The following is a 9,389-nucleotide window of genomic DNA, read 5'->3' on the forward strand; positions in this document are numbered from 1 at the left end:
GTTCAACCGGAGCCTCCTACAAGGGGACTTCCCCTTCAAGGTCAGGACTCTCAAGTCCAGGCCTCCCTCTGGAGAGAACATCCAGTTAGAGGCCCTGGTGGCTGGCCACAACCCTCGGAGGCTGAGTCGGTTCTAGGGCAACTTGCACCGGAGCGAACCGCTGCAGCGATCCCCCAGAATGATGAACTCGACAAGAAGGTCGAGAAGCTGGAACGCCAGATCCAAGCACTCCACGAAAGGAAACCGGGACATGATGGTGACTTCGAGTTCTCCCAGCAGATTGAAGACGAGCCAGTCCCGCCGCGGTTCAAGATGCCCCACGTGGAGCCTTACAACGGCAGGGCTGACCCCCTTGACCACCTGGAAAGTTATCGGGTCTTAATGGCCCTACAAGGAGCCTCGGAGGCCATGATGTGTAAAGCTTTTCCAGCAACGCTCCGAGGACCAGCCCGGCTTTGGTTTACCGGGCTGAAGCCGAGTACTGTTTCCTCCTTTGAGCAGCTCGGCAGGCAGTTTGCCAGTAATTTTGCCGCCAGCCAGCCCCAGCGGCGGACATCGGACTCCCTCCTTGACATCAAACAAAAAGAGGGAGAGTCCCTCAGGGAGTATTTGGACCGGTTTACCGCCGCAACATGGAAAGTCCGGAAGCTTGACCAGTCGATCGCCATGTCAGCACTGAAGACTGGAGCCCGGTCTTACAGGTTCCTCTTCTCTATCGAGAAGAATTTCTCTGCGGACCTCACCGAAATGCTTGTTCGGGCGCGGAAGTACGCCAAGGCTGAGGAAGCCCTGGCTGTTAGGCGGAGCGGGGCTGAACAGACCCCCAAGAAACAGAAAAGACGCCGCGAGAAGCGTGGCCAGCCCAGAAGCCCGTCCCCGCGCCGAGTCAAAAATCCGCCCCGCCTAAAGAGTCCACCCCGACTACGGGGACCGCCTCAGCAGAGGTCACCATTCCGCCCGAGGTTTCCACCACGGGCCCGTGCACCCGAAGGGAGGTATGAAAACTACACTCCCCTCACCGCTCCTCGGGCCGAAATCCTCACGGAGATTGAGGGTCAGGATTGCATCCGGCTCCCACCTCCGAAACGAGATTCCGGAGCTCGGCGTGATCCCCGGAAATATTGCCGTTTCCATCGGGATCACGGCCATGATACTGAGGACTGCTATCAGCTCTGGAACGAGATCGAAGCGCTCATCCGCCGAGGGGTGCTCGATCGATTCGTGCGAGGCCGGCGTGAAGAAAAGAAGCCAGCCGAAGAAGCCGCACAGCCTGAAGGTTCAAATGCCAACAGGCCCATCGCCGGCACCATCAACACCATCCGAGGCGGGGCCTCGATTGGAGAAGCTTCAGGGGAAGGAACCTCCTCGAAGCGCCTACGCGCCTCGGAAGCCATCTCTTTCTCAGACGATGATCTGGAGGGAGTTGAAACTCCCCACGATGATGCTGTGGTCATCTCCATGATTATAAATAGATTTGATGTAAAACGCATCTTAATCAATAATGGAAGCTCGGCGAATGTTTTGTATTTTTGATGCCTACGGTAAAATGGGGATGACAGAAAAGCAACTACGGAGGATGAATGCTCCGTTGGTCGGATTTACTGGGAATTCAGTCCCAGTAGAGGGCGAGGTCGACCTCCTGGTCACGGTCGGGCTCGCCCCCCGTGAAAGTACCGTGAGGATGAGCTTCCTTGTGATACGCCTGCCCTCGGCCTATAATGCCATCCTCGGAAGACCAGGTCTCAACGCCCTCCGAGCAGTGGTCTCGACTCGCCACCTGCTCATGCGATTCCCCACCAGCCAAGGAGTCGGCGAAGTTCGTGGGGACCAGACGGTCGCAAGACGATGCTACATGGCGACCCATGAAGCGAAGCGACCAGCTGAGGTGCCCGTCCCAGCAACCGACCAGCCTTCAGCTAAAACTCTGGAGGCACGAGTCAGCCCTCAGAAAAAGCGGGTAGAGCCTGGTGAGCTACTAATCCAAGTTCCTTTGCGCGAAAACTTTTCCGAGCTAACCGTGCAGGTTGGCTCTGGCCTCAACGAGTGCGAAAGGGACCGCCTCGTCAACTTCTTGCGAGACAACATGGACGTCTTCGCATGGTCGCCCGCGGATATGCCGGGGATAGATCCAGAGATCATGGTCCACCGGCTCCAAGTAAAGCCAACCTGCAAGCCCGTGCGACAAAAGAAGCGAGGCGCCGCCTCGGAACGACAACGAGCAGCAGCTGAAGAGGTCGACAAACTCCTTGAGGCTGGCTTTATCCGGGAGATATCCTACCCGGAGTGGCTCGCCAATGTGGTCCTCGTCAAAAAAGCCAGCGGGAAATGGCGCATGTGCGTGGACTACATCGACCTGAATAAAGCCTGCCCAAAGGACAGCTTCCCACTCCCCAGCATCGACCAGCTCGTGGACTCCACCTCGGGGCACGAGCTGTTAGCATTCATGGACGCCTTCTCCGGATACAACCAGATCCGCATGGCGCCAGAAGATGAAGAAAAAACGGCCTTCATTACCGACGGGGGTACCTACTGCTACAAAGTAATGCCATTCGGCTTAAAGAATGCCGGGGCAACTTACCAGAGGCTGGTCAGCCGGATCTTTAAAGACCAAATAGGCCGAAACATGGAGGTCTATGTTGATGATATGCTGGTGAAAAGCAAGGTGGCGCAAGACCATGTGGCCGACCTTGATGAAGCATTCTCCACACTCCGAAGGTACCAAATGAAGCTCAATCCAGCCAAATGCGCATTCGGAGTCACCTCCGGTAAATTTCTTGATTTTATTATTACACAACGGAGAATCGAGGCCAATCCTGAAAAGATCCGAGCACTCCAGGAGATGACGCCTCCGAGGACAGTCAAAGAGGTACAACGGCTTACGGGCCGAGTTGCAGCCCTCGGGAGATTCATCTTCCGCTCAGCCGAGCGCTGCCTTCCATTCTTTGCGGCTCTTAAGAAGCCAAAAAACTTCCTATGGTCGGACGAGTGCCAGCAGTCTTTTGAAGAGCTCAAGCACCTTCTGGCCTCCCCCTGCTCACAAAGCCTCAACAGGGTGAACTCCTCTACCTGTATTTAGCTGTTTTCCCTGTAGCAGTAAGCTCGGTCCTGGTCCGAGAGGAGGGCAAGCTCCAAAAACCAGTATATTACACCAGCCGGGTCTTGAGGGATGCTGAGACCCGATACTCCAAGCTGGAAAAGACTGCTTATGCCTTGGTCATTTCAGCTCGGAGGCTCCGGCCTTATTTCCAAGCTCACACAATGGCCGTGTTGACCGACCAGCCAGTAAAGCAGATCCTGCAAAGATCAGACCGCGCAGGCCGGATTACTAAATGGGCCATCGAGCTCGGAGAATTTGACCTCGAGTACCGACCCAGACCGGTGATCAAAGCGCAAGCACTCGCCGACTTCATAGTCAGTGCACCATACCGGACGAGGTCGAGCCTGAACCTGAGCCTACACCAACGGAGCAGACCCCGAGTTTGGCATGGACTTTGCATGTCGATGGCTCTTCAAACTCGGGGGGTAGCGGAGCAGGTCTCATCCTCACTAGCCCGGAGGGGGTGGTCGCTGAGCAGGCCCTACGCCTCGAGTTTCCTGCTTCCAACAACATGGCGGAGTACGAAGCACTCGTCGCCGGGCTCAAGCTAGCCAGAGAGCTAGAGGTGAAGGACCTGAAGGCCTTCAGCGATTCTCAGCTCGTCGTCAACCAAATCCTGGGTGACTTCGAAGCCAGAGACCCCACAATGCAGAAATATCTTCAGAAGGTACGGGATCTCGCCTCGACCTTGAATTCTTTCCACATCCAACATATTGCCAGGTCGGAGAATCTTAGGGCCGACCAGCTGTCAAAGCTGGCGTCCTCTCGCATGAGCGAGCTCCCCAAAACGGCGGTACTGGAGTACCTCCAAAAACCCAGTACGGAGGAGCCCGAGCAGGCCCTTTATATTGAGTCTGAGCCAAGCTGGATGGACGAGCTCATCAGCTATCTGCAAGACGAAGTCCTCCCCAGTGATGAACGAGAGGCTCGCCGAATAAAGCGCTCCGCCACCTGGTACATATTGCATGAGGGAAAGCTCTATCGGAGATCTTTCACCTCTCCCCTCCTCAGATGTCTCCGCCCAACAGAGGCTGATTATGCAATGCGCGAAGTCCATGAAGGGATTTGCGGAAATCATCTGGGAGGACGAGCATTGGCCCATAAAATTTTGCGCCAAGGATACTATTGGCCGACACTCCAGAAGGATGTTGTGGACTTCGTCCGAAGATGCGACCGATGCCAGAGAAACGCCAATGTCCAACGCCGACCTTCGGCTCCCTTAACTTCTATCAGCTCCCCTTGGCCTTTTGCCCAGTGGGGAATTGACATTCTAAGGCCATTCCCCCTGGCTACCGGGCAAAGAAAATTCCTGGTCGTCTCCATCGACTATTTCACAAAGTGGGTGGAAGCCGAGCCTCTTGCCCGGATCACCGAGCAGAAGATGTGGGATTTTGTCTGGAAGTCAAAAAATTTGCAGATTCAGGCTCCCCCGCATCCTCATATTCGACAACGGCCGCCAGTTCGACAACCTCCATTTCAGAGAATTCTGCTCCGAGCTTGGCATCGACCACCGCTTCACCTCGGTCGCGCACCCTCAGACGAATGGAGAAACCGAGGTAACAAACCGTACTATTTTGCAGGGGCTCAAAGCCAGGCTCGACAAATCCAAAGGACAATGGGTCGAGGACCTATACAATGTCCTGTGGGCTTACCGGACTACATTCCGAGTCCCCACCGGCGAGACTCCCTTCAATCTAACGTACGGAACGGAAGCTGTTATCCCATTGGAGATCGGACTCCCTTCTCCAAGGGTAGAGCATCACGATGCCAGCTCCAACTCCTCACAGCTCAGGAACAACCTTGACCTGATCGAGGAAACAAGGGAGGCCGCCCGAGTTCGCATAGCGAGGTACCAGCAAAAGACAGCACAGTACTACAACGCCAGGGTCAAAGTCAAATCCTTCAAAGCAGGGGACCTTGTCCTCAGAAGAGCCGAGGCCTCCCGACCAACCGAGCAAGGGAAACTGGCTCCAAATTGGGAAGGGCCTTACCGAGTCACGCGCATCCGCCGGCCCGAAACTTACAAGCTAGAGTCTCTAGATGGGACTCCCATTCCACGAAGCTGGAGTTCTGAAAATCTCCGCGTGTACTACCAGTAGAACCCCGAGGGGTCCCCTACTATTTAACCATAAATTTCATTTTATGACGGCTTGTGCACTCATTCGAACTCACCAATTCTCCTAAATTGTCTCATGGTACCAGGCTCGTTCTCCATCGGCCAACGAGCTCGGCTCGTTCTCCTACCCCGACCACGGTCGGGATGCCCCGATACTTCGGGATGCGGTCTCCATCGACCAACGAGCTCGGCTCGTTCTCCATCGGCCAACGAGCTCGGCTCGTTCTCCTACCCTGACCACGGTCGGGATGCCCCGATATTTCGGGATGATGGAGTACCTACGTGGACTCCCTGAAGATGTTCGTGAGTTCGTGATGCGGTCTCCACCGACCAACGAGCTCGGCTCGTTCTCCATCGGCCAACGAGCTCGGCTCGTTCTCCTACCCCGACCACGGTCGGGATGCCCCGATACTTCGGGATGCGGTCTTCATCGACCAACGAGCTCGGCTCGTTCTCCAACCCCGACCACGGTCGGGATGCCCCGATACTTCGGGATGCGGTCTCCACCGGCCAACGAGCTCGGCTCGTTCTCCATCGACCAACGAGCTTGGCTCGTTCTCCATCGACCAACGAGCTCGGCTCGTTCTCCATCGGCCAACGAGCTCGACTCGTTCTCCTACCCCGACCACGGTCGGGATGCCCCGATACTTCGGGATGCGGACTCCATCAACCAACGAGCCCGACTCGTTCTCCATCGATCACAGAGCTCGACTCAATCTCCTGTTCGTGATCAACGAAAAGTCCGTGATTGATAACAAACTGGATTCTTCTATCTTGCCGGCGTCTCCAAAGAACGGACCCCGAGCAGAAGAGCGTCTTCAGTCGCCAGGCGAAGTTCATAGCCTCGGCATAAGAACGCTCACGGTACCAGGTACCCATTCAATTACTGTCTTTACATTATCTCATTTATTTTCATTCTCGGATTCTTCTATCTTACCGGCGTCCCCAAAGAACGGACCCCGAGCAGAAGAGCGTCTTCAGTCGCCAGGCGAAGTTCATAGCCTCGGCATAAGAACGCTCACGGTACCAGGTACCCATTCAATTAATGTCTTTACATTATCTCATTTATTTTCATTCTTGGTTAATTAATTACCTAAATGAACCCCCGACCGGCGTCGAGGTACCTGGTCGGGCCAATCATTGCTCGGCCTCGCCCCTCCTACGTGCATCGTCCAATAGCAAGCTTAGTTTATACCGTCAGCTCGATGAATTCCCATCTCGAGCTGACGGGCGTTCAACCCGTTTGTCGAAAAAAAAAATCCGATCATCCGCCTCGGCAACCCGAGGTCCGGGCTCAAAGTTCGCTAAAGAATTTTAAGTCTAGTGACCCTAGTCCTAGGGCTCGGTCGAATTCTGAGCTAAGCTCGAAAAGACCCCCCGAGCCCAAGCACGTCCTAGACATAAGCATCGCTATATTACTGGTCTTAGGACCTAAGCTCGGCTGTGCCGAGCCTAAACGCAAGTCCAACTATGTGGCGGACGAAGTTGGGGCCGTAGAGCCCAATTCCTTGGAGCCTAAAAGCGGATCCAAATGAAAGAGATCTAAGTCAACCGAAAATCAAATCAAAGCACAAGTCAAGCTGCAAGTTATAACAAATATGTATATTCATTTCAAAAAAGCCCGTAGGCTAAGTACAAAGCTCGGGCTCGGCCTTAACAAGTATAGAGGCCATCCCGACTTACAAAAAAAAAAAACTATACTAAGGCTCGGGCTCGGCGACTTCAGGAATGGCCGGCTCCGCGATCAAGGCCTCTTCCTCGGCAGCCTCGGCAGTACCAGGAACAGCCTCGGAAGCCATCTCGGTGACCTCGGGGACAGCCTCGGCCGCCTCGGCCGGACCTTCCTGGTTGGCCCCCGGAGCTTCTGCCTCCGCCTCCGACCTTTCGACCCCTGCTCTCGGTTTAAGCAGGTTCAGGTCAAAGTCCAGAAGGAGCCGCCGCAGTTGGTTGCGGAAGTCCTTGAAGCCTTGGATCAGCCCGTTCACGCCTTCCTCTTCCAGAAGGTCACGGAACTCCTCCGACTCGCGGAAGAGCCTAACCGCGTCTTGGGCCTGCTCCCGAGCCTCTTGCTCCCGAGCCTCGTGGTACGCGGCTTTCCGCTCGAGGTTTTTTATTTCCCGCTCGAGCTCTAAGGTTTTGAGGCGGGCGTTCCCCACCTCTTGCTCGCGGGTGGCCAGCGCCAGCTCGGCCTCGGCCAAACGAGCCTCCACAGCGCGCACTTCAGATCTCGCCAACGTGTGCGCGCCCTTCTCCTCTTCGAGCTCGGCGGTCAGAGCTCGAACCTCGTCCTCGGCCGCTCCCACCCTTGCTTGGAGCGCCTGGCGCTCGGCCTCGGACGCCAGGCACCTTGCCTCGGCCTCCTCGTGCCCCCGCTGAAGCCTCCGGGCTCGCTCCCGGTAGTCTTGCACGATGTGCATCAGCGTCTCCGTCTCGTGCAGATGCTGTAAAAAAGAGACGTGAGAAATGTGAGAAACTAAAAATAAAACTTGCATAACTGTACAAATAGGAAGACTAACTTACCCGGACGATAGAGCAAAGAGTGGAGTCCATGAAGGCGCCGTAGTTTATGGACCGAATTTTGGCCTGGTCGGCCGGGAGCAGCGCGACCCGGAATACTTCGCGCGCTACTTGGGGATTATCAAGGGCCGAATCGCCCTCGAAGACCGACCAGACGGGAGCGTAAGGCACCCGCTCCCGTGAGCCCAACGAGCCCGGAAGGCCGACCTCGGCTGGCCCAGGCAGAGCCGGCCCCACAGCTCCTTGGCTGCTCCCCGGCTCGGAACTGGAGGGCTGGGGTCGGACAGGCGGCCGATCTGACTGCCGCAAAACTGGAGCAGGGCGCGCGAGCGCCAAACTCGCTGAACTTCCCCCCTGGTCGGCGATTGGGGCTTCCTGCCGACCAGGAATCTGTGAAATTGGCGCTGGGCACGGAAGCGCCACCGTAGCTCCACTAGAGCCCACGCCCCTATAACCCGCGCCCTCCCCCCGACCAGCTTCGGAGTGCGCGGGGCGAGGAGCGCCCGCCTCGGCCGCTGCGGTCGCCGAGACCTTCGCCTTCTTTCTCGGCTCGGTCGGCTCTTCCGAGAGCTCGGCCGCCCTCTTTTGGAACCGGGCGTATAAAACCTCGCTCTTGGTCACCATCTTTGCGATATCTGCAAGGACGAGCGGGATTAGAATTCAGAACTGTAACAAAATGAAAGACACCCTACTGTTACCCTTACCCTGAGGACGCGCCGAGCTCAGGCCAACGTTCACTAGAGCGTCCTCACTTATGAGGCCGCTCAGTAAAATACCGTCCCCGAGGCTGCGGATGGTGTCAATGATCCCCTGCTCGCACGGAGAAAGCTTGGGGACTTTGTTGACGGACCTGAGTTGGGTCGGCCCCCACCTAGGGTCAAACCCCCATATCCGTTCAGAACCTAGAAAGAAGAACTTCTTCTTCCAGTCATGAATGGACGAAGGAGCGCCCTGGAAGAGTGGCCGGCCCGCCCGAAGGGCAATGTAGAGCCACTCTCCGTCTTCCGGATTCGACTTCAACACAAAAAGTCGCCGAAAAACGTTGACAGAAGTCGGAATCCCGTACGCTAAACACAGCGACAGGAAACCGACCACTGTCCTCCAGGCATTCGGAGCGAGCTGCGTCGGAACCAACTGGTATTCCGTCAGCAACTCGTTCACGAAACCGTGAAGAGGAAATCGTAGGCCGGCCCAGAGTGCCTCCAAGTACACTCCAATCCGGCCTACCGGAGGATTGGTTACCCGATCCCCCCGCCTGGCGGGCTCCAAACGGAACCCTTGTAGAGAAAAAAACCATTCCTCGGTCATTTCGACATCCAGTACACCCATGGTGGACTCGACTTCATTCGGACCAGGACCCATTAGGAGGAAGGAAGAGAAAAAGTTTGAGAGGAAAAGGGACCTGTAAAGGATGCCGGAGAAAGAAAACTTCGGACTGAGAAAAGCTGGAGGAAGGAGACAATAAGAAAGGAACAGGAGGCCAGGTGAGGGTTTATATAGATCCCTCCAACGGCCCAGATCAGCGAGAAAAACGCTGCACCCCGTTCGGATTACGACGCGTGTCGGCCTAAAAGACGGAGCGCCACATTTAATTCGGGCTGACGCTTCGAACACAGAAGCGCCCCGTCGGATCGTGCGGCCCCATCATGAGCCCACGAC

Source organism: Phoenix dactylifera, chromosome 2 (genome assembly GCF_051530095.1).
Source record: "Phoenix dactylifera cultivar Ajwa chromosome 2, Ajwa_hap1_PhDact_Kaust_v1.1, whole genome shotgun sequence".
Lineage (NCBI taxonomy): Eukaryota > Viridiplantae > Streptophyta > Magnoliopsida > Arecales > Arecaceae > Phoenix > Phoenix dactylifera.